This window comes from Meles meles, chromosome 5 (assembly GCF_922984935.1).
Source record: "Meles meles chromosome 5, mMelMel3.1 paternal haplotype, whole genome shotgun sequence".
NCBI classification, from domain to species: Eukaryota; Metazoa; Chordata; class Mammalia; order Carnivora; family Mustelidae; genus Meles; species Meles meles.
Genome location: NC_060070.1, coordinates 37,806,520 through 37,829,508, shown reverse-complemented (window position 1 = coordinate 37,829,508; position 22,989 = coordinate 37,806,520). Strand labels below are relative to the sequence as shown.

At 36.7% G+C, this 22,989-nt stretch overlaps 1 pseudogene; it reads left to right on the top strand.

Annotated features, from left to right (window-relative positions):
- Nucleotides 1–18,004: 18,004 nt before the first annotated feature.
- LOC123942319 lies at nucleotides 18,005–18,430 on the top strand (annotated as a pseudogene).
- The last annotated feature ends 4,559 nt before the right edge of the window (nucleotides 18,431–22,989 follow it).

Below are 22,989 nucleotides of genomic sequence, written 5' to 3'. Positions count from 1 at the left end.
CCAAGATACATTAAGAGAAAAAAAAAATCAAAGTGGAATAAAAGCTTATGAGAGACAGAGTAAATCCTTTAGGATGATTAGTTCAGTGAAATGTTAAAAGAATATTTTGTGTGCATGTCATGTCTCTTGCTATTCTCAAACTAGTAATTTGGATTCACTTCATTATAGCCACTGAAGTATCTTCACAGAGTCTGGGAAGAGGAGTGAAGAGCCAGAGAGAAAGAGCAATAACACTTAAAGGATGGAGTTGCTCTCATAACTCAGCTCTAGATAACTCAAACAAGCACCTTGCAAATGACAATGCAGGGCTAAGCTCCACTCAGTGTGAATGAAAATGCATAAAACACAGGAGCCCTCCAGGAGCTCCCTCGATGAATATTCCAAAATGAATATTCCAAATATGTAACTCATTTCTCTTTGTTTCAAGAGCTGATCCCTCCATTTTAATTTAAGGATACTTTTTAAACCAATAATATTTGACACTATGGCTGACTTTTAGGTAATAAAAGTTGTCATATTTTGCTAAAAGTATATGGATTTTTACATATTGGTGGCTTGGTTAATGGAAAACTGTTTAATGCTCTACCTATTTAATATAACTTTCCAATGGCAGTATCATAAAGTATGGTTTTTTCTAAATGACCTGAAAGCACTGGCTCTTTTCAAGGAAAATTTTATATTCAGAGAAATATTTTAAGATAATAGATAGATTTTAATTGTTTGTAAGAAAAAAAAAGGAGGGGCTTGCTGTACAGGTTCTGGATTTTGACAGACATGGATGTAGGACTAAATTCTAGATCCATATCTTAGTAATTGTGTGATGGTTGCAAATAAATTACCTTCTCCATGCTTCCATTTCCTGATCTTTAGAATGGAAATCATATTACTACTAACCTTGTAAGTTTGTGTGGACATAAATATAATAACAACAACCATTATTAAATGGTATTTTACTGCACATCAAACACTAAGCCAATTGCATTTTGTGATTTAATTTAATCTTCACAGCAAATACTTGAGAATACAGATTACATTTTCATATGTGGTAGCTGTCTCTCCCATGGCCAAATACTCCCAAAGTCTGACTTCTAGTTCAAAACATTCTTCTTAACTCCAGACCTATATATTTCTACACTGTCCCATCTCACCAGCTGCCAAGCACATTTATAACTGTATAAGCCCGACTATACTCATCATCTTTAATCCTGTCCTATTCTTTTGCTTACCCTGTTTTCCTGAAAAATGACAATACCATCCAAACAGTGCTCAAGCCAAAAATCTAGAAGTTATTCAGTCAATCCATAATACATTGACTGATTATCTCAAACCCATCCATTAACCCCTTGCAACCATCCTAATCATCTGACCCTTCAACCATTCTTACAGGCTCATAACTGGCCTTCCTAGTAACAGACTTGTCTCCCTCCCACCCATCCTGACGTCCATTACTTATATTGGAGCCAAGGTGCTATTTTAGAGACTCACATGTGATTATGTTGCCCTATTACACAATACCCTTAATTTTCCTTTAGATAAAGACGAAAATGTTTAACATGACCTATAGGGTCCTGCTGTGTCAAGAATTTACTGGCTTCTGCAGTTTTATTGTACTTCGTTTGGCATTCATTGTCTATGCTGCAGTCATGCCAGTCATGTTTCATTTCCTCTAATGTATCTTCCCCTATATTTTCTCAAGACCTTTGTTCATACTTTGCCACTGTCTGCAATACTTTCCTTTCTTGTCATGGCTGAGCTAATCTACAACTCTCAGGTTAGGAAGTAGGTTAGTCTTCATCCTATACATGCATAGGACTTTGTACTTTTTGATATCTCATTACATTTGAAAATACCATAATTGTCCATATCATGGGCTAGATTGTAAGCTCCATGATGACAGGAAACATGTCTGTCTCCTCACTGGAATTCCAGCACAGAACATTGCTCATTGATCATCGTGGGTACGCAGTACTCTCTGTTGAATCAACTGGAAGTCTAAGTAGGCGTTTGTAATCTGTTTCCTTTACATTTTAGATAAAGGAATTGGTTTTGAGCTAGAGAGAAATAGATAGAATCTGAGAAAGAGAGAGAGATTGAGATTGGGGGAGCAGGGGAGACAGAGATAGATGCATGGAAGAAAATAATGAAAGATAAAATTCATGAAAGCTCAGGGCATGGGCAGCACTGCCTTGAGATCAATGTGCAGAAGGGACAGAGAAGGTTTTGTCTCATTCAAACCTGTCACCTTCCCCTCTACAATGCTGAGCAGCCTTATCTCAGCAAGGGAATTGATACTATTATTTCTAGCTTCCATTTACTAAACACTTTCTATGTGTTTACACATATTACCTCATTTAATCCTAACAAGCCCATGAGGTAGACTTTTCTATTTTCCTCATTTTATATATGCTGTGGTAGAGACAAAAATGTCTTAAATAACCCACCCAATGTGGTAGAATAACAGAGATTCAAGCCCAGGAAATCTGACTCCAGAGCGTCTACACTTAAAATCTATGTCCTCTGCCATTGGAATGCCTTGCCAGTGCAGCAGTCAGTGAGCACTGATTGGTAGTATATTCACGAGAAAAATGGCTTGGGTAATCCTGATGATGAGAACTGAGAGGGAATTCAAAGCAAGACTGCCAGCAGGTGAGTGATATGTAACAGATATTTTGATCTCATTCTGATCAAGGCTTCCTCGTACTTTTCTGGCTTGTTCAAAGAAAGACTTTCTGGTCCTATGTGTTTGTGTGTGTGTATCAGTTGTAAAAGACAAAATTCACCAAAAATCTGAAAACTATAGAATTTAGGTGACTTTTCTATGAATTGTCAGTTAACTGCTCATGAAGGGCATGAATCCTCAGCCACTCAGCTCCTGAAGGAAGATATCTGTATTAATCTTCTAGGACTCCCATAACAAAATACCACAGCCTGGGTGGTTTAAACAATAAAAATTAATTTTTCTTACAGTTCTACAGGCTAAAAGTCCAAGATCAAGGTGTCAATGTGTATAGTTTCTACTTAGGCTTCTCTTTTTTGCTTGCAGATGGCCACCTCTCATGTGTCTTCATATGTTCTTTCCTCTGTGCACCTGAATCTCTTAATACCATCTCTTCTTATAATAAGGACACCAGTCATATTGGATTAGGACTCAACCATGTGACTCCATATTACCTCTTTAAAGACTCTGTCTTTAAATACAGTCCCATTCTGTAGTACTGGAGATTAGGATTTCAATGTGTGAATTTGGAGCAGAGGGTACAAAACTTAGCCCATAATACCATCCTTTCCGTGAATGTATAAAACTTTATTGAGCTCTAAGGAAATTGGAACTTGTCAGTCTCGCCCTGTAAAATCTTTAAAGAATAAAGGCAAAAATGAGTAGTATTTTGTTTCTTTGTTTTTCAACCATAGTAAAGGTGGGGACAGGAGCATCCATAGTAGCTGTTTTCTGGACTACCTTCTGGTAGCCTCACTGCTTGAAGCAACTGAGATAGTCAATATAAGAATTTTAGATGTCATGAAAATTTCTTAGGACTAATAAAGATGTGGTATTATAGTATCTATAGTAGAAATATGCATCTGCAAGTATCATAAAAAGTATTGCTCTTTATGGTAAGAATCAACAAGATTAAATCTCTCGTATTTGTAAAGAAGTCATTTTCCAACTCTTCCTTTGTCACAGATGTCCATTTTGGGGGAAAAGAAGACTAAGTCTGTTCATAAATGGGTAGTCATGTACTTTAGTGAAGATTAAACCCTTCATAATCCAGGAATGGAAATACACTTAATATGTACTAACCATGGAAATTGTTCTTCCTCCAAGCTAATTAATGGTTTAGAAAAGGCAACCATTTTTTATGAATGAGACATGAAGGAATATAGGCGGGGTGGAACCACTAGACATTTCAGAAATTTCTTTATTCTGAAAATGAGAAAACAAGTAGAGATAGTCTTTCTGTCATGACTCTGCATCTAGTTATGCTGAGAAGGTGACATCTGCAACGGCAATCATTCTGCAAATATGAGGGAACTGGCGGAAAACCAAGTGTACTGGGTCGAACAATCCCTCCCCCCCCAATTCATGTCCATCCAGAACCTGTGAATATGAACTTATTTGAACACAAAGACTTTGCAGATGTAATCAGGTGAAAATGAGGTCATATCTGTTGACAGCAGAATCTAATCCAATGATTGGTGTCATTATAAGAAGAGGGAAATGCAGACATAGAAGATACACAGGAAAAATACTATGTAATGGATATAGCAGAAACTGGAGTTACAAACCAAGGAACATCAAGGACTTCTGGCAAAAATGTAAGGAGAGGCAGGGAAAGTTTCTTCCCTAGAGGGATCATTGCCCTTTAACACTTTGATTTCAAACTTTCAGCCTCCAAAACAGTGAGAGGATAAAATATTTTTAAGCAACCTAGGCTGTGGTACATTGTTACAGTAGCCCTTGAAAAGTAGAGCACAAGGCAGCCTTCACAATGTTAGGGTGAGCAGCGAAAACAAAATGGGTCCTTGATGATGCTAGTGAGCCCAAAGTGAAACCACACTACCTCTGGTCTTCTTGTTATTAAATGATATATTTTTTTCTCCCTGTTTTAGGCAATTCTGGTTGTTGTTTTTGTTTTTGTTCTTGCTGTTACTTATTTTTGAGACATCTCAAAGTATATGTGATATTTGGGGTGTTGCAAATATTTGGGGAAGAAGAACACTTGGAATAGCCTCGAATTGCCTATGCTAGCCAAACAGGTGGAGGCTCCAAGTGTAGAGATTTAGGGGATTAATGTAAATGTGACCTCATGTGTTCTCACAGTCTGGTGAAGCTTTGCACTTATCACTTACATTCTGTCCACTGCTACCCCAGACTGGTGTGGCCTGGGGAAACACTAGTGATATTTGCTTGGTGGCCAAGCAACATACAAGTAAATTCCACTTGCCTCATATCAAGATCCTAGTCTGAGTTTTGATTAAAGATAAAGAGATGCAAAAATACCCAAATCACATGCATGAAAACAAAATGTCTGCTTCTTCAGATAGTTCTATTTTTGTGTCTATAATTCTGTTCACCAACTGCATGTGTAACCTTTCTTTAAATTTGCAAAATAATTCAGAAGTTTTCATGCTGCCAATTGCTAATCAAACCTTCCTCATCAACATCCACGCCCTCTTCCCATTTGTCATCTTATTCATACATTGCAAACAGTGGCTCATGCAGCTCCCTTTTCTCTTTGCCTCAGGAAAACAGGCTACAGATCCAAGGGGAAGCTTATCAGCAGCTAAAAGCTAATTTTTAATGCTACCTAATCAGGTTGCTGACTCATTTAAATTATGAATTTTAAGAAAAAAAATCCTCATTTAATGATTCAAATATTAGAGTGGCTTGTCACACCGTGCCTGTAATATTGCTTGCTTCCTCTTGAGGAGTTCAAGTCTTAATCCTTTGTGAGAAGAAATTGGTAAACCTGCTTCTTTCTCAGTACATATGGTGAAAACCTATGAGATCTGTTTGATTTATATAAGTGTATTTGGCTGCTATTTTATATTTATCCAAACTATATTATAAAGTACAAGTAAGACTCAGCTCCAAGAATAAGATTTTTTTTTAATGTAAAGACTGGACATGTTAGTGAATATGGCACATGCAGACTTTCTAATTATGGCTGGCTTACTAAATTGATTTCATTCATTCTACATCATGTTATTTACCTTCATTATTGATTTATCCTATAAGTTAATGAATGAAAATGCAGGTGCTTGACATTTTCATATATTTTAAATATGTTTTTAAAGCTGCAACATTGTAAAAATCTTTTTTATAGTGTTCGGTTTTTTCCTAACTGGGTGTGTTTTCATTTTTTAAGAAGAGGAAAAACCTGTGGCAACAGTTAGGCATCTCTCTGCTTTCTGTTGGCACTATCAAGAAACTGATTTGAAATGGAATCAGCAACTAAAGGACATTATTCATTCCAACATGAATTGGACATACATGTAAGTCATACAAACTTACATAAAGTAATATCATGTGGCATGAAGTCTATGACTTTGCTCAGTTAGAGGAAATTATTTCAGGAGCTACTCATGGATACCAGTGAAGCATCCAACAACATTTGTAAAATAAGCATCTGACACCTACGAAGGAAGTTTTGCTCCTTTAGAAGTTTCAAATATTCCAAGTTAACTCTAGAATGGTTCAGTTGATACATTCTTAACATATGAACTATACAATTATTATTAGAGGATACTTAAAGCAACCTGCTACCTGAACACAAGGGACATTTGAACAACACGGAAGATGACCATCTGGCCTCTGACAGAGGACTACAGAAAGAAACATTTTACTGATCCCATTTTTCAGTTTTAAGGTCCTTCCATTGAGACTAATTTCTCTTCTGCAACATAAAACAAAACAAAACAAAAAAAACAAATCTTATACCATCTTCCTTTCCACATGATATTCTTTCAAATATTTGAAAACTGCTATGTCTTCATACACACATTTCAAGGCAAAAATAATCTCAGCATCTTCATCCACCTTGTTGTCCTCCTCTTCAGACTCTTTAACAGTGGCGTTTGGTATTAAATACAACATACTGGCTTTATATGACATGCCTGGGGTACAAGATTACTATACCCCATAGACTGTGTATGAAGACATAAAGAGATGCTTTTGAAGGGAAAAAAGAAAAACAACCTGAGGGTTTTGAAGGGTCAGGGGTGGGAGGTTGGGGCAACCTGAGGGTTTTGAAGGGTCAGGGGTGGGAGGTTGGGGGAACAGGTGGTGGGTAATGGGGAGGGCACGTTTTGCATGGAGCACTGGGTGTTGTGCAAAAAGAATGAATACTGTTACGCTGAAAAAATAAATAAAATGGAAAAAAAAAACAAAAAAAAATAAAAATAACAGAAAAAAAATATTTAATTTTAAAAGAGAATAACCCCTTCTTCCCTTTCTTCTTTCCATCATCTTCCTGTCTTTCTCTTTTCCTTCCTGAATAATTCTGTCTACAATAATTTATGTTGTACTGATCAAGATAGGTTTTTTTTTTCAGGCGCCTGGGTGGCTCAGTTGGTTATGCAACTGCCTTCAGCTCGGGTCCTGATCCCGGAGTCCCATGATAGAGTTCTGTATCTGGCTCCCAACTCCCCAGGTAGTCTGCTTCTCCCTCTGACCTTCTCCACTCTCATGCTCTTTCTTTCTCAGTCTCTCCCTCTCTCTCTCTCTCAAATACATAAATAAATCTTAAAAAAATGGGTTTGGTTTTTTTTTTTTCACCCAGAAGAGAACTGCAGAGCAGTGTGAATTATTGGATCTCTATGTACAAGAGGACAGTAGAGGCTGTCAACACTGTGGTGGGTATTTCTCTGAAGGAGACAGAAGATAGCATTATAGATCTCTCTTCCTTTATTTAAATCTCCTTTTATTTATTTCAGCAATGTTTCATACTTTTCTTTGTCCAACTCCTTTTATTTCTTTTGTTAACTTTTCCTTTAAATTGTATTTCTTATGCTGTTTGAATAGAATTATTTTTATAACTTCACTTTTGGATTTTTTTTTTTTTAGTATATTGAAATACAACTTAGTTTTATATTTTGATCTTGTATTCTGCAACCTTACTAAACTCATTTTTTAGTTCTAACGGTGTGTGCATGTATGTATATATTCCTTGGGTTTTTCTGTATATAGGATTATGTCATCTGTTATTACAGTTTTACTTTTTCCTTTCTAATTTCTGTATGGTGTTAAGTTAGAAAAAAAATTTTGCCTTATTACACTGGCTAGAACTTACAAAACATCATTGAACAGAAGTGGTGAGAACAGACGTTCTTGCTTTATTTTTAATCATAAAAAGTAAGCATTCAATATTTCAACACTAAGGATGATGATAGCTGTGGGTTTTTCACAGATGTGTTTTATCAGTTCCTTTGTAGTTCTAGTTCTAGTTTTTTGAGGGTCATTATAAATGCATATTGAATTCTGTCAATTTTGTTTGTTGTTTTATTTGTTGAGATGGCCCTGTGATTTTTTGGTCTTTATTCTATTAAACATCTTTTTTTTTAAGATTTTTATTTATTTATTTGACAGAGAGAGAGAGAGAGAGACAGTGAGAGAGAGAACACAGGCAGGAGAAGTAGGAAAGGGAGAAGCAGGCTCCCCACTGAGCAGGGAGCCCAATGCCGGCTTGATCCCAGGATCTTGGGATCATGACCTGAGCAGAAGGCATCTGTTTAACGACTGAGCTACCCAGGCACTCTGGTCTTTATTTTATTAATGCGGTGTGATAGACTGAATAATGGCCCCCAAAATATGTCCAGATGCCCACACCTTATTCCTAGAACCTGTGAATATATGTTATCTTAAGTAGCAATAGAAAACTAATGCTGATCTTGGTACTTGGAAATGACGTACTGCTCTAGCAAATACCTAAAAATGTGGCAGTAGCTTTTGGAATTGGGCAGTAGGCAAAGCCTGAAAGAATTATGAATAATACATTAGAAAAATTCTAGATTGTCTTGAATAAGCTCGGTGTTAAAGGTGCCATCACTGAGAACTCGGAAGGAAGGGAGGAACATAGTAGAATAAAATCTGTTTTCTTAGAGAATACTTAAATAGTCATAAACAGATTATTGGCAGAAATACAAGTATTAAAGGAGCTTCAGATGAGGACTCAAAAGGAAATCAAGAACATGCTTTTGGAAACTAGAGACAAGGAATCCTTGTTGTAAAATGGCAAGAAGCTTAGCTGAATTATGCTTTACAAGCTATATGAAACCTAGAATTTGTAAACAATGAACTTCAATATTTAGCTGAGATTTTCAAGCAGAGTCTTGAAGGTGTGGACTGTTTTCTCCTTGCTGTTTATAATAAGCCACAGATGATTGTTTCTAGGCCCTGAAACTAAAGTTTGCCTGATTGGATTTTAATTTTATTGGGCAGGTGATTTATTTTGTCCTGTCATTTTCTTCATTTTTGAATGGGAATATCTATAACTGTTCCTTATACCTGTCCCAGCACCGTGTTTGGGGAGTAGTTAACTTATGTTCTAGTTTTACAGCTGCACAGATGGAGAGGAATTTTGCCTCAGGATGGATTACCCCTAGAGCTTTACTCATAGCTAATTTCAATAATTTAGATGATAAAATTTGGTACTTGTGAGCAGATAAGTCTAGGTGAGATTTGAGACTTGAATTAATATTATATTGAAGACCTTAGGATATGGTGAATACATTTTCTGTGGAATGGCTCCCTCTGGGACCAGAAGGAGCACCATGGTAGGCTGATTAATAACCCTCAAAGTTATCATCCCCAGGCCCTGTGAAAATACATAGCAATAGAAAACCAAGACATGATATATTATGTTAATGTATGTTTGGATGTTGAATTACCTTTACACCCCTTAATTAGATAATTCTTACAAATATATACATATATATATTCATTCAATTGTGTTACGTATCAAATATATTTAAATGTTCATTATTTATCACTAATTTATAGAAATATGATTTTATACATCCCTCATAGTCCCATTAGGAATAGCTCTTTGAAAAATAAGGAGGGGTATCACTGGTCGAACTGGGCTACTTCTCCAAAGTAGCTGGAGTCTCCAAGAAAATGAAGATAACTCAAACTCTATTTCTTTTTCCAAGTGGCTCTAAGACCTCTTTACTCAGAATTTGCCTTTTCCTAATTTTGTTCTCCTTCCAGTGTGCTTTGATTTTTCATCATCTGGCTGTCTTCTCAGGTTCAATGATCCCAGCAAACTTTTTCTTCATTCCTATGGGTGCATAATTGATTCTGTGCTTTGCTTATGGTTAATTCCTCTTATATTTATAACTTCTCATTTCATGTGCAGATACTCACTGGCAACTCAGGATTCATGGCTTCTGAACATACTACTTAAAGGGCAGTTAGATCCACCTGGATCTTTAGTCTCTAGGACTTTCAATTTGACCACTCCTTCTAACTCCACCACCAACCTCTAAGTTCTTGGGGTCTTTATAATATTGCTCCTTTTATATCATAGATATTAGCCCAGAAAGATTTAAGGATCATTTTAGCTGTGTTTTATTATTATTGTTTCTTAAAATTCAAGGAATTCTTGATATATCACTGAAATATATCCCAAGAATGCCTCATCTCTTTCAATCAAATGTCATCATTATTAAAATACAAATGTCCATGTCCATGTCATCATTATTAAAATACAAATGTTATTTGCTCAATATAAACAATTCAATATCATTATGTACTAAGTCACTATGCTAGGCATTGGAATATATAGGTAATTAAGCCTCATCTGAACTCCCAAGCCATTCACGGTCTATAACAGGAGAGATGATGATAAACTAACAGTTCCTATTGATGACAAGAAAAAAAATAGTAATTTTTTAAAAATGGTGATTATTTTAAAACAAACTGGGGGTTGCTGGGGGGAGGTGGGATTGGGAGAGGGGGAGCGGGCTATGGACATTGGGGAGGGGAGGCGAACCATAAGAGACTATGGACTCTGAAAAACAACCTGAGGGTTTTGAAGGGTCAGGGGTGGGAGGTTGGGGCAATCTGAGGGTTTTGAAGGGTCAGGGGTGGGAGGTTGGGGGAACAGGTGGTGGGTAATGGGGAGGGCATGTTTTGCATGGAGCACTGGGTGTTGTGCAAAAAGAATGAATACTGTTACACTGAAAAAATAAATAAAATTAAATGCCTACAACAACAACAACAAAAAATTTGATAACATTTACCAAGCAAATGTTCACAAAACCATAATGTCGGAGAATATGGAACTTTTTCATGTGAATTATATGTAGACCGGGGATTTTAGAAAAGTGTAATGACATGTCCAAAAGCTCATGCATGGCAGAGGCTTAGTTTGGGTTCCTCAGAAGTAAAACCTTAGATACTGTCTTGAATACACACAATTTATTTGGGGGAGTGAACCCAGTAAACAGGACTGAGGGGAAGAGCACAGTGAGAAAGGAAAAGGAGTAAAAACAATACAAGTTTCATTCTGAGCTTTGCCCTAAGCAAGAACGTCTCAGTCTGTCAGTGTTCCTGAAAATAAAGGGAAGGCGTGCATGCTGTTCCCCTAAAAGTCAGGATAATAGACAATTTATCCACCACTTTGCCCACTACTGGTTGAGGGTTTCCCCCAAGGGTAGTTCAAGAAGACAGAGCTTGTGGAGAACTGTCCAGCACGGCAGGTCTGAATTCAGTGGCAGACAGAGCTGTGACACAGGCAGCAGAGGCCCAGAGGCATGTTTTAACTGGGGACTTGAAAGTTACCTGATACAGATAAGCGTGGGATGTGTGCCTGTATGTGTATGTATATCTGGGTGTAGAGGACTGTAGGATGTGAGCGGCAGGGCAGAGGACTGAAAAAGCAGGTGGGAACAAGATGATTAGTGATTGAAGGGGCCAAAATATGAAATTTGGACTCTCCTTGGTATAAGCACTGGCGAACAGATGAAAATGTGTAAGTAGAAGCAAAGTGGTGGTTTTTGTGTTTGAGAAGCATTCCTCTGAAAACAAGTTAGTTAATGACTTGAAAAGGAGCAAGACAGGAAGACGAAGCTAGCAGAAGATGAAAGAAGTGGTTCCTTTGGGGCATGAAGTAGTAATGTTGAGACTGGAGATTAGGGACTGTTTAATGGAGAAGTATAAGTCATGGACCAAAAACTCGTATTTAATTAGACATGGAAAGTAAAGGGAAAGAGAGAAAAGAATAGTGACTCATATCTTTGCAGATGAACATGTGAGATGGTGATCCTACAATTAAAACTAGGGATGAAATTCACATATACAGCTGGCTAAGGACACCAGGAGGCATATGGAGCTTGAGCAATAAAAAAGAGTCTGGGGTAAATACCCAGTAGTGCAATTGCTGGGTCATAGGATAGTTCTATTTTCAACATTTTGAGGAACCTCCATGCTATTTTCCAGAGTGGTTGCACCAGCTTGCATTCCCACCAACAGTGGAGGAGGGTTCCCCTTTCTCCACATCCTCTCCAGCATCTGTCATTTCCTGACTTGTTAATTTTAGCCATTCTGACTGGTGTGAGGTGATATCTCATTGTGGTTTTGATTTGTATTTCCCTGATGCCGAGTGACGTGGAGCACTTTTTCATGTGTCTGTTGGCCATCTGGATGTCTTCTTTGCAGAAATGTCTGTTCATGTCCTCTGCCCATTTCTTGATTGGATTGTTTACCCTAAAGATACAAACATAGTGATCCGAAGGGGCACGTGTACCCGAATGTTTATAGCAGCAATGTCTACAATAGCCAGACTATGGAAAGAACCTAGATGTCCATCAACAGATGAATGGATAAAGAAGATGTGGTATATATACACAATGGAATACTATGCAGCCATCAAAAGAAATGAAATCTTGCCATTTGCGACGACGTGGATGGAGCTAGAGCGTATCATGCTTAGTGAAATAAGTCAATCGGAGAAAGACAACTATCATATGATCTCCCTGATATGAGGACATGGAGAAGCAACATGGGGGGGTAGGGGGATAGGAGAAGAGTAAATGAAACAAGATGGGATTGGGAGGGAGACAAACCATAAATGACTCTTAATCTCACAAAACAAACTGGGGGTTGCTGGGGGGAGGTGGGATTGGGAGAGGGGGAGTGGGCTATGGACATTGGGGAGGCGAGGCGAACCATAAGAGACTATGGACTCTGAAAAACAACCTGAGGGTTTTGAAGGGTCAGGGGTGGGAGGTTGGGGAAACCTGAGGGTTTTGAAGGGTCAGGGGTGGGAGGTTGGGGGAACAGGCGGTGGGTAATGGGGAGGGCACGTTTTTCATGGAGCACTGGGTGTTGTGCAAAAAGAATGAATACTGTTACGCTGAAAAAATAAATAAAATGGAAAAAAAAGGGTCTGGGTTGGGGTATGAATTTGGTGTTTTCTATAACTAAGTAGCAGGGGACTCTGCTGTTGTGCATGTGATCATCCGCAAAGAATATACATGAAACAAAGAGATAGAAGCTAAGGACTCTGAGTTACACCACTATCTAAGGAGTGGGTAGAAGAGAAACCACAAATGATCGTATAATGAATGAGTGGGAAAAGTTAAACCAGGAGAGACTGTAGTCACAAAACCTAAGAGAGACTAAAATGTAAAAAAGAATATATTAAATTGCCTTAAACTGCAGGCATTTTAATAGTGCTAGCAGTGGTCAATCGTGTTATGTATCTCTTACTTGAATATACTTACTTCTCATATGAGAATGAGAAGTGGAAATTAGATTTTGCAGTTAAGCTATTAGTAGTGATCTTTATAAGAGCAATTTCTGTATAGTGGTAAGAAAAGTCGGCTCACAAAGAGTTAAGGAGAGAATGGAAGGAAAAGCAAAATAACCAGGCTAAGGATGGAAAGAAGTGAAATTAACAAACAGAAGGGATGAGGTAAGAATAAATTGGGCTTTTTTTTTAATATGAGAGAAACGTGAACATCTTTACATGCTTAGGAGGAAGGACCTGCTCATATAGGAGAAAGAGAAATAAATAATGGAGCAAGACATAAGGTAAGAGCAATGCTGAAAGCGTGATAGGTTAGTGTTAGATATAAAAAGGATACATCTTTCTTTTAAACAAAAAGAAAAAGAAAGAAACAGGAAACATAGTTAAACTTAGGTGTTTTAAATTATGACATGTTAATAGTGCAGCTATTTACAATTTTAACGGCAACAAAATTAGAAAAAACAGATTTGGGCTGTGCGATGACACTGGTTATTAGGGAGAACTTCCCCTTAATAGAATTTGTTAATGAATTGGGAGCACTTCTCTAGGATATCTTTAAGGACAGCAGAGATAGCCATCATTCAGGAATGATTTAGGTGAAGTCTGGTGATGAGGCCCCTGTTGATACCTCCCAGCACTATTCATCCTGTCAGTAGACTATATCAGATAAAGCTTATTTTGGAAGTGGCGGTTCTTAGCTCTGTTGTAGGTAAATGGTACACAGTAAGTACTTAATAAATAGCTATTAACTTAATGACATAAAGTTAAGAAGAAAAGATAGTAGTTTAATTAATTATTATCTTTGGACCAGAAAATACTAGCACCACTGGGGTTCTAATTAGGAAAATTATTAATAGAAAGACATCTTAGCTGCAAGATTTGCTTAATTTGTATTTATGAGATAGATTTTACACATTTTTGTAGTAACGTGCTTTGTGATTTTAGTTCCTGTGTTTGAACACAAAAGAAGTCCCTGTTTTTAAACAATCAAAGAAAAGGCACTGCATCTCAAGACCTGTTTTTAGAAGTGCAATATCTAGGGCATCATTGGGTCAGTTTCTGATATTGCTTGAAGCCTCTGTGGAGTAGGTCCAGAGATGGCTATCTCATTTGTTCACAGTAGGGCTCACACTGTCTCTTAGGTGGGGTCCCTTAAGAAGTAGGGATCTGAAGAAAAATCACCCAGTCTATAGTCAAAAGGCAATCGTTTTCTCAACTAAGAATTATTCACTTGCTTTGACCCACCTTATGGGTTTCCTCATCACTCTGCGGCTCTAAATGCAACAGGAAAACTGCTGCAGAATGCGGTGGTCTGCCCGTCTTCTACTGAAATTAGACTATTCTTTTCACGTCATGAGAACAAATCTGCATTTGAAGGAGGAGAATCAGATTCACGGTTAGGTTGTATAACCTTCGATACTATGAAAACATAACTTGCAGTTTTTACTTCTATAATATTTGTCATTTCTATACCATTTTGACTGATATATTCTCCTTTGACATTAGCATTTTATTTCAAATTAGTTATTTGGAGAATGTTCTCCTTTTAAAGAAGACAATTATTTTAAACTGTTTCAAACTTTTAACTTATGTAGATGGCATACAATATAAAATAATACTTTCTACAGAAGCTATGATATAATGGTCTTAAACTTTTCTCTCTCTCTCTCTCTCAGTATAAAGAGATCCCTTTAAGTATATATTGTGGAGTATTAATGCATCCTTATGAGTGGAAACAAATAACTTTCCTTCTTGCAAGTTTCAGAGAGAACAAGAATAATATGCACACGTAAAATGTATTTCACCTAGACAGAACCATGTCTTGGCTAAGATGTCATTGTCCATTGAATGCTGTTTATCCCATATAATTAGTTTTCAGTTGGTTTCTCCAAGTTCAGAAGTTCTTTAACTTTGGAATTATTAAAGACACATCAAAGACATAGTGAGAGTATTAAGCCCACACTAAAATGAAAATGATTTACAGTTTTTAAAGCAGTCTACTCATATATAATTATCTACACCACAAATTATCCATGTTCTAATGTCAGATTGTGTCTGATAGGTAATTACTGTGCTAAAATTTAGTTCCAAATCATCACAGTCTTGGCTTATTTGTTTTTATAATTTCAAATAATATTTTCAGTTACTTGTTCTTGTGAAATATCAGGTAACTACTTCTTTAGGAAAATTCTAGTTGCTTTATGATACATCTGAAAACTCTTGTTTAGAAGAGGTAGGATATGGTCTCACAATTTTTTACAAAAAAAAACCAAATCACACTTGTTTTTGCTTTTAAATCATATGCATAAGATCAGCACTAAGAAGCATAGACTATTAACACTCCAGGTCCTCATCAGAGAATATAATTTCTGACTAGTAATTATTTTTTCCAGAATTTAGAAAAACCTTCTGACTCTAAATAACAGAAGTATTTACTTGGGCTCACAGGCCACAGATTGGTGTCCCAAAGCCCAAATGAGCTTATGCATAAGTGTTTTACCCATCTCATTGTGTCTGAAACTTATTTTTAAGTTAGATAACAATATTTCAAAATCAAGAGTTTCATATAAAATCAGAATATTTGATTTTTGGGGGACCTACATGCTTATAAGTTTACAACTTACATGGGTTTAAGTAGTCCTCATTATACCTTCTTTTTTTTTTTTAAGATTTTATTTATTTATTTATTTATTTATCAGAGAGAGAGAGAGTGAGAGAGGAAACTCAAGCAGAAGAAGCAAGAAATTAAGACACAGGCCTCCTGATGAGCAGGGAGCCCACTCACTGGATCCCAGGACCCTGGGATCATGACCTGAGCCAAAGGCAGACACTTAAAGATTAAGCGTTCCAGGAAACCCCTCATTATACCTTCTTTATTTACTTACTACCTTTGTAATCACTTGAGTTTTGCCCTGACTACAAGGACCCAGTTCCAATTCTAGGTCCACTTATTAACTGTGTCAGCTTGAAAAAGTGATATAACCACTACACCTCAGTTCTCTCATGTAACAAATGTGAATCACAATACCCGCTTTATTGAATCATTCCTGTTAAAGTGAGTTCTAGATATTTCAAAGTACAGACAATCCCTATGATTGATGTAGTAAACTGAGGAAACTGTAGCAAGCTCTGTTTCACTTCAAATTCCTTGGATCATGGGGGCACCTGGGTGGCTCAGCGGGTTAAAGCCTCTGCCTTCAGCTCAGGTCATGATCTCAGGGTCCTGGGATCTAGTCCCATATCGGGATCTCTGCTCGGCAGGGAGCCTGCTTCCCCCTCTCTCTCTCTGCCTGCCTCTCTGCCTACTTGTGATCTTGATCTCTCTCTATCTCTCTCTCTCTCTCTGTGTCAAATAAATAAATAAAATCTTTTAAAAAAAATTCCTTGGATCATGAATTTATGAGGTGATTCAGAATCGGTCTTATTTTTTGCAGGATCCAAAACCTGGTTGGTCGGGATCCAGTGTCAGCTCATATTGATCAAGTGCTATTTTGTGGCATAAACTTTAATCATTGAGGTATTAGACGTTTGAGTCCTATGGCCAACATATTTTCTCTTTGGGAAATTTACATGCATTGTCAATTTCCAACTAGGGGGCTGTTCATTCACAATCAGAAATACAACAGGCCAGGTTAGTATATACACTATTTAAGTCCCCGGGCTGAGTAGTCATTCTCTTCCTCAGATGCTTCAGTGAGAAAACACGGCTCAATTAGAAGATGGCTTGGTGAATATGAAATCACAAAAAAAGAGAATTAGTTATAAGATTTAAATAGTTGATAGGATTAGATGAAGCTGTATTGTTACAACTGGACAGGAAAAGCCTTTGGCCTATGTCACCCACTTCCTTGGGCTGTCCTTGGATGGATAGTGATTATATTTGACATTGAACTCTGCTTATTTTATTTTTCATGCTTAACCTACGTTCCTTCTGATTGATATTGATATTTTGTTGGACGTGTGAATTCATGCAATCACAATTCATTCAAGGTTTGCTCTTCTGAGAGAAACTTTGTCTTTCTAAGATAGATTGTCTATCCCTGTCCAGGATGATTATGCCATGATCTTCCTGTTTAATTCTCAAAAGATATCTTATTTGCAAATTCTTTGTAACCTTCTAGCTACAATTCAGACTGGCTCTTTTCCTTTTAGCTCCTTATAAGGATTTGCTCCCCCAATTTCACTAATTATCTTTTTAACACATTTGTCTCTGTGTGTGGTTGGTATTCTGTGTGTATGTCCATGTGCCTTAGGTAGCATGTTTAGTGGAATCTGCCATACATGTCTCTGAGTTTTTAAAGAAAACAATTTACCCTCTGTAGCTTCCATTTATTTTTAAATCTGCCATATGTGGTGGTGAACAGAGGAAAGGTGAGTGGTGGGTGAAATAGGGGATGGAATTAAATAGTATGCTTATCAATATAGGAAAATAACTTAAAAAAGAATTTCTGAGATCCTTTCCATTTTAAGTTCCTCTGATCTCTTGATTAATCTTAATATTAAAGAAGTCATGATATTGATTGATAAATAGCAGTTTGCAACACTTTTTACCTAAAGGTTTCAAGTAACTGCAAAAAAAGAATCATATGTGTTTGCTCTAAGTTATAAAATAAACAACATGCATTTATTCAGATTTTATGACAGACTTAAAAAGACAAAAATAGTTACTACAAAGATGTGGTCTTCAATTTTACTTCAATGATTAACGCATTTATTTAAAAAGTACAGTTTATTTTTTCTATCCCTTTCCTATGTTCAAGATGTCTGAGCAAGGATATGGTGGGTTCTCCAATGCAAAATTCTGGATTTCCCTGGGTCTACCAATAGGACCTGTGATCAACTGTGTTGACAACATAGGAGCCAAAAATCTGTTTATTATCTTGGTGAAGGGGATCAAGGGATGACTGAGCAGACTTACTGGTGCTAGTGTGGGTGCTATGGTGACGGCCACAGTGAAGAAAGGCAAACCAGAGCCCAGAAAGAAGGCACATCCAGCAGTGGTAATTCCACAATGAAAGAATACTGCAGGAAGATAGTGTGTTTATTTTGAAGATAACATGGGAGTGATGGTAAGCAATAAAGGTGAAATGAAAGGCCCTGCTATCACAGAACGAGTTGCAAAGGAGTGTGTAGATCTATGGCCCAAGATTGCATCCAATGCTGGCAGGATTGCATGATTCTTTGGTACATTTGTTAAAATAAGTAAATAAAGATGATTTTGGGGCACCTGGGTGGCTCAGTGGGTTAAGCCTCTGCCTTTGGCTCAGGTCATGATTTTGGGATCCTGGGATTAAGCCATGCATGCATCGGGCTCTCTGCTCAGTGGGGAGCCTGCTTCCCCTTCTCTCTCTGCCTGCCTCTCTGCCTACTTGTGATCTCTCTCTCTCCTATCTGTCAAATAAATAAATAAAATCTTAAAAAAAATAAAGATGATTTTCTCCTCCTCCCCAAAATAGAAATTTAAGAATAAATTTTTAAAAAGGGACAAAATTTATTGACTACATGAATATACTATGAATATACAATGAAAATATCTTCATTTTCTGATCTATAGATTTTAGGTCATTATTTGTGATGTTTTAACTTCATATTTTAAAGTGATAGGAGACCATTTTTATGTGTATTTTCTGTAGTATAATTACTCATATTTAAAAGTTCAAAATTATGTTCAAATATATTGTATTTTTATATTGTATAATGTCATAAAAACTAGCATAATATATAACAAGTGCTCAGTCATTGTATGTATGCCACAATTATTTAAAAACCATAATATAGAATAATAGTAGATTATAAAAATTCAATTTGATCCTAATTTAATGAAAATAGTTGAGCTCTTAATTATTTACTTTGTTTCATAAAACTCAAAGTCCAATTATTATAGGTCAGATATGCCTTGAAATCTCAAGAAATAAAATTGGGTCATATAAAAATGAGAAACTTGTCTAATGGCTAAGCAAAATCTTAGTGAAGAAAAAAAAGGGAAGGGAACTAAGGTTATCATACATAAACATTTTTCAGTTCTTTGTTTCCTGTGAACATAAGACAGTCAAGATTTAAAAGAGAGGGCACCTGGGTGGCTCAGTCGGTTAAGCGGCTGCCTTTGGCTTAGATCATAATCCCAGGGTTCTGGGATCAAGCCCCACATTGTTGGACTCCCTTCTTGGCAGGGAGTCTCCACCTCCCTCTCTTTCTGACCCTCTTCCCGCTTATGTTCTTCCATGTTCATTCTCTCTCAAATGAATACATTAAAAAATCTTTTTAAAAAAAAGGGGGGGGGGATTTAAAGGAGAAAGAAACTAAGCTGGCAGTGAAGTCAATAAATATTAATTGCTAATAAATTGCCCAATTTAATTTTCAGAACATATGTAGTTTTAAGATAGTCATCAGTGAGAGGAAATACCTTTTTTGAGGGAGTTACTTTTTGGCCCAAATTTTGTAGTAATAGTAGAAAAAGAGTAGTCAGAATTAAATTCCCATGAGGCTTATTGTAGAATTTTTAATTTCAATATTATTGTTTTCTGGCAGTTTGTATGCAAAAATAACCAGTAACTGAATAGCTGAATTCAATAATTTAACCAGCAGAAAGAGAATTAAATGTAAAGGACAGTTAATGAGGATATCAAAGAGATACGTGCACTCCCATGTTCATTGCAGCATTAGTCGCAATAGCAACATATGGAAACAACCTAAGTGTCCATCAATGAATATATAAATGAATAAAGAAGTTGTGGTATAGAAAATGGAATATTACTCAGCTACAAGAAAGAAGGAAGTCTTGTCATTGTGACACCATGCACGGAACCTGGGGCATTATGCTTAGTGAAATAAGCCAGACAGAGAAAGACAAATACTGTGTGGTGTATTTACATGTGGAATCTAAATAAAAAGCTAAAATCATGGAAACAGAGTGTAGAAAAATGATGCCAGGGAATAGAGAGTTGGGAAGACAGGGAGCAGTTAATAAAAGGGTATAAACTTTTAGCTGTAAGATGAATAAGGTCGGAGGATCTAATGCATAACATGGTAATTATAGTTGATAATATCGTGTTGCATAATGGAGATTTGCTGAGAGAGTAGAACACAAGTGTTCTTACATACTCAAAGAGATAAACATGTGAGGTGATAGATGTGTGCATATGTCTTAATTAACTAGATGAGAGGAATTCTTTCCAATGTATACATGTATCAAATTAGCACTACACACAATTAAAAGCCTTACAATTTATTTCTCAATTATACCTCAATAAAACTCGAGGAAAAAAAAACAGTGAATGGGGGTTGTGGACTAGGCAGAAAAAGGTGCATTAAGTGGGATGGGGGGTTAGCATATGAAAGGAGAAACTGATGGCTATGTTATGATGAAGTACTGAGATATCTAGAGTAGTCAAATTCATAGAGAAATAAAGTAGAATGGGAGTTGCTAGGGCTTGGAAGGAAAAAGGAATGGAGAGTTAGTATTTAATGAGTTAAGAGTTACAATTTAGGAAGAGGAAAATTTCTGCAGATGGATGGTGCTAATGGTCTCACAACAATGTGAATGTGCTTATTTCCACTAGATGGTACACTTAAAGATGGTTAAAATAGTGGGTTTTATTTCATGAATAGTTTATCACATTTTAAAAATACTATATGAAAATTCAAAGAAAGATGAACTGTTAATCCAATAATTTGTGGTCCTATTACATATATTAATATCATGTGATAAGAATGGCATTTACTGGGGCGCCTGGGCAGCTCAGTGGGTTAAGCCTCTGCCTTCGGCTCAGGTCATGATCTCAGGGCCCTGGGATCGAGCCCCGCATCCGGCTCTCTGCTCAGTGGGGAGCCTGTTTCTCCCTCTCTCTCTGCCTGCCTCTCTGCCTACTTGTGACCTCTCTCTCTGTCAAATAAATAAATAAAATATTTAAAAAAAAAAAAGAATGACATTTACTTTTGTAATTTCCCTCCTAAAAAAAAAATAATAAAAATAACCCCAGCCTAATCATGAGGAAATATCAGAAACACACAAATGATGTGATATGCTTCAAAATAGCTGACCACTCCTTAAAACTGTCATGAAAAATTAGGTTGTCTGTGAAACCACTTCCATTGTACTTCTACAGATGTTTCTGGGTCCGACCAGAAAGCAAAGACCAATCTCACTGCTCAACGAAAAGAATGCATTCCTTCCTCTAACTTCCATTCAGCTTAAGAGGGAGGGAGGGCACAAAGCTGGGGTGCAGGATCTAACATTCTTGTTTCCTTCCAATTCTCCTATTTCCAGCTGCATTGGTCTGAGAGATAGGAAAATTTGATTCTGCTTGACAATCTCTTATATTCTGTGAAATCTATTTGTTCTAATACCTAAAATAAGCCACGTGTGCTTAAAAGTCCCGAATTGCATGGTTTTTATATGTTTGTCTCGATTCTTTTCTCCTAAAATAACTTCTCTAAATGCCACGATTAACTCCAATATAGTAACCAGTTTGGAAGAAAATAACTGTAGGAAATAAAGCACCTTTGACCTAGAGGAAAACAGACTACAATAATCTCATCACGGCAATAGCTTTCTCTAGAATATATATGGTTTTCTCATTACCCACAAGTAAAGTCCTCTTTTAATGCGATTTTCAAGACTTGCAATTTTTCCAAATTGATCTCTAATATATAGGATAAATACACAATAAAACCGTGTGTCTAAAACTGAGTTATCCTCACAATATTACACAGTATGTTTATTCCTTCCTCTCTACCTCTACCTTTGCCATTTCCACAACCTGAAATCTCATCTTTGATCTTATCTCTCTCTCTAAATTACATGCATATATTAATTTTCACTTTAGCCTTTCTTTAACCATGCCAGCTCATGGAGTACACTGAATCTTCCTTAGTAACACATTTGAAAAGCTTTCTTTCATCCAGTAATGTGCCATATCTTTCCGAGGGACACCTTTTGTGGAATTGCGTGGTGTTTGGAAAGTATGGAATTTTGTTATCATGGTGTTTGCCTGTAATACATTAACAAAGGTTTTTAGACTCTGAGAATTTGAGTGACTTGCGTAAGATCACTAAAATGGCAGGCAGCAAGATTAAGAATGATCCACAAGTTACCCTGACTCATGAGTTTGAAGCTTTTTCTTATATAGCATTCTGTTTTGCTTTTTAGTCCTTCAAATTTTGGGTAACTTTTGAAGACCGGATGGTAGGGCACTTTCCAAAGCCGCACAGTCTTTCTCGTTTTTTGTTTTGTTTGTTTTTTTTTTTTCTTTTTTTCCCCCCCTCTCTCTCCTGCCCTCTCTCACGTGTTCTTGCTCTCACTCTTTCATTTTTTCACTCTTTTGCTCTTCTTTTTCTGTAAGGATTTCTGTTGCTCTTGCATCTGTAGTTACCTTTCTCAAATAATAAGCTGGGATAGTAAGTTGTATTAATGTAAATCAAATGCCTATGCCATTAGACTTTCATATAGTCTGATATGGTACAACAGGAATAAATTTGTTTCCAACCTATTTGTTCTCAATCCTAGGTCAGAAAGTCAACTCAATACATTATTCTAGCTTTTTCAAGTCCAAAGACGTTTTTGGCTACCAAATGGAGATCTCAAATGTTTATCATAAAAAATTTATTATTTTAACTCTTGTAGTTCTATCTTACCAATGGAAAAATCGTATTAGTTTGTAACATAAAGATGCATACCAGTTAGTGTTTTGTGAACACGGGCATGTCAGAGTTTAAGGATAATGGTCTGTATCTGTGT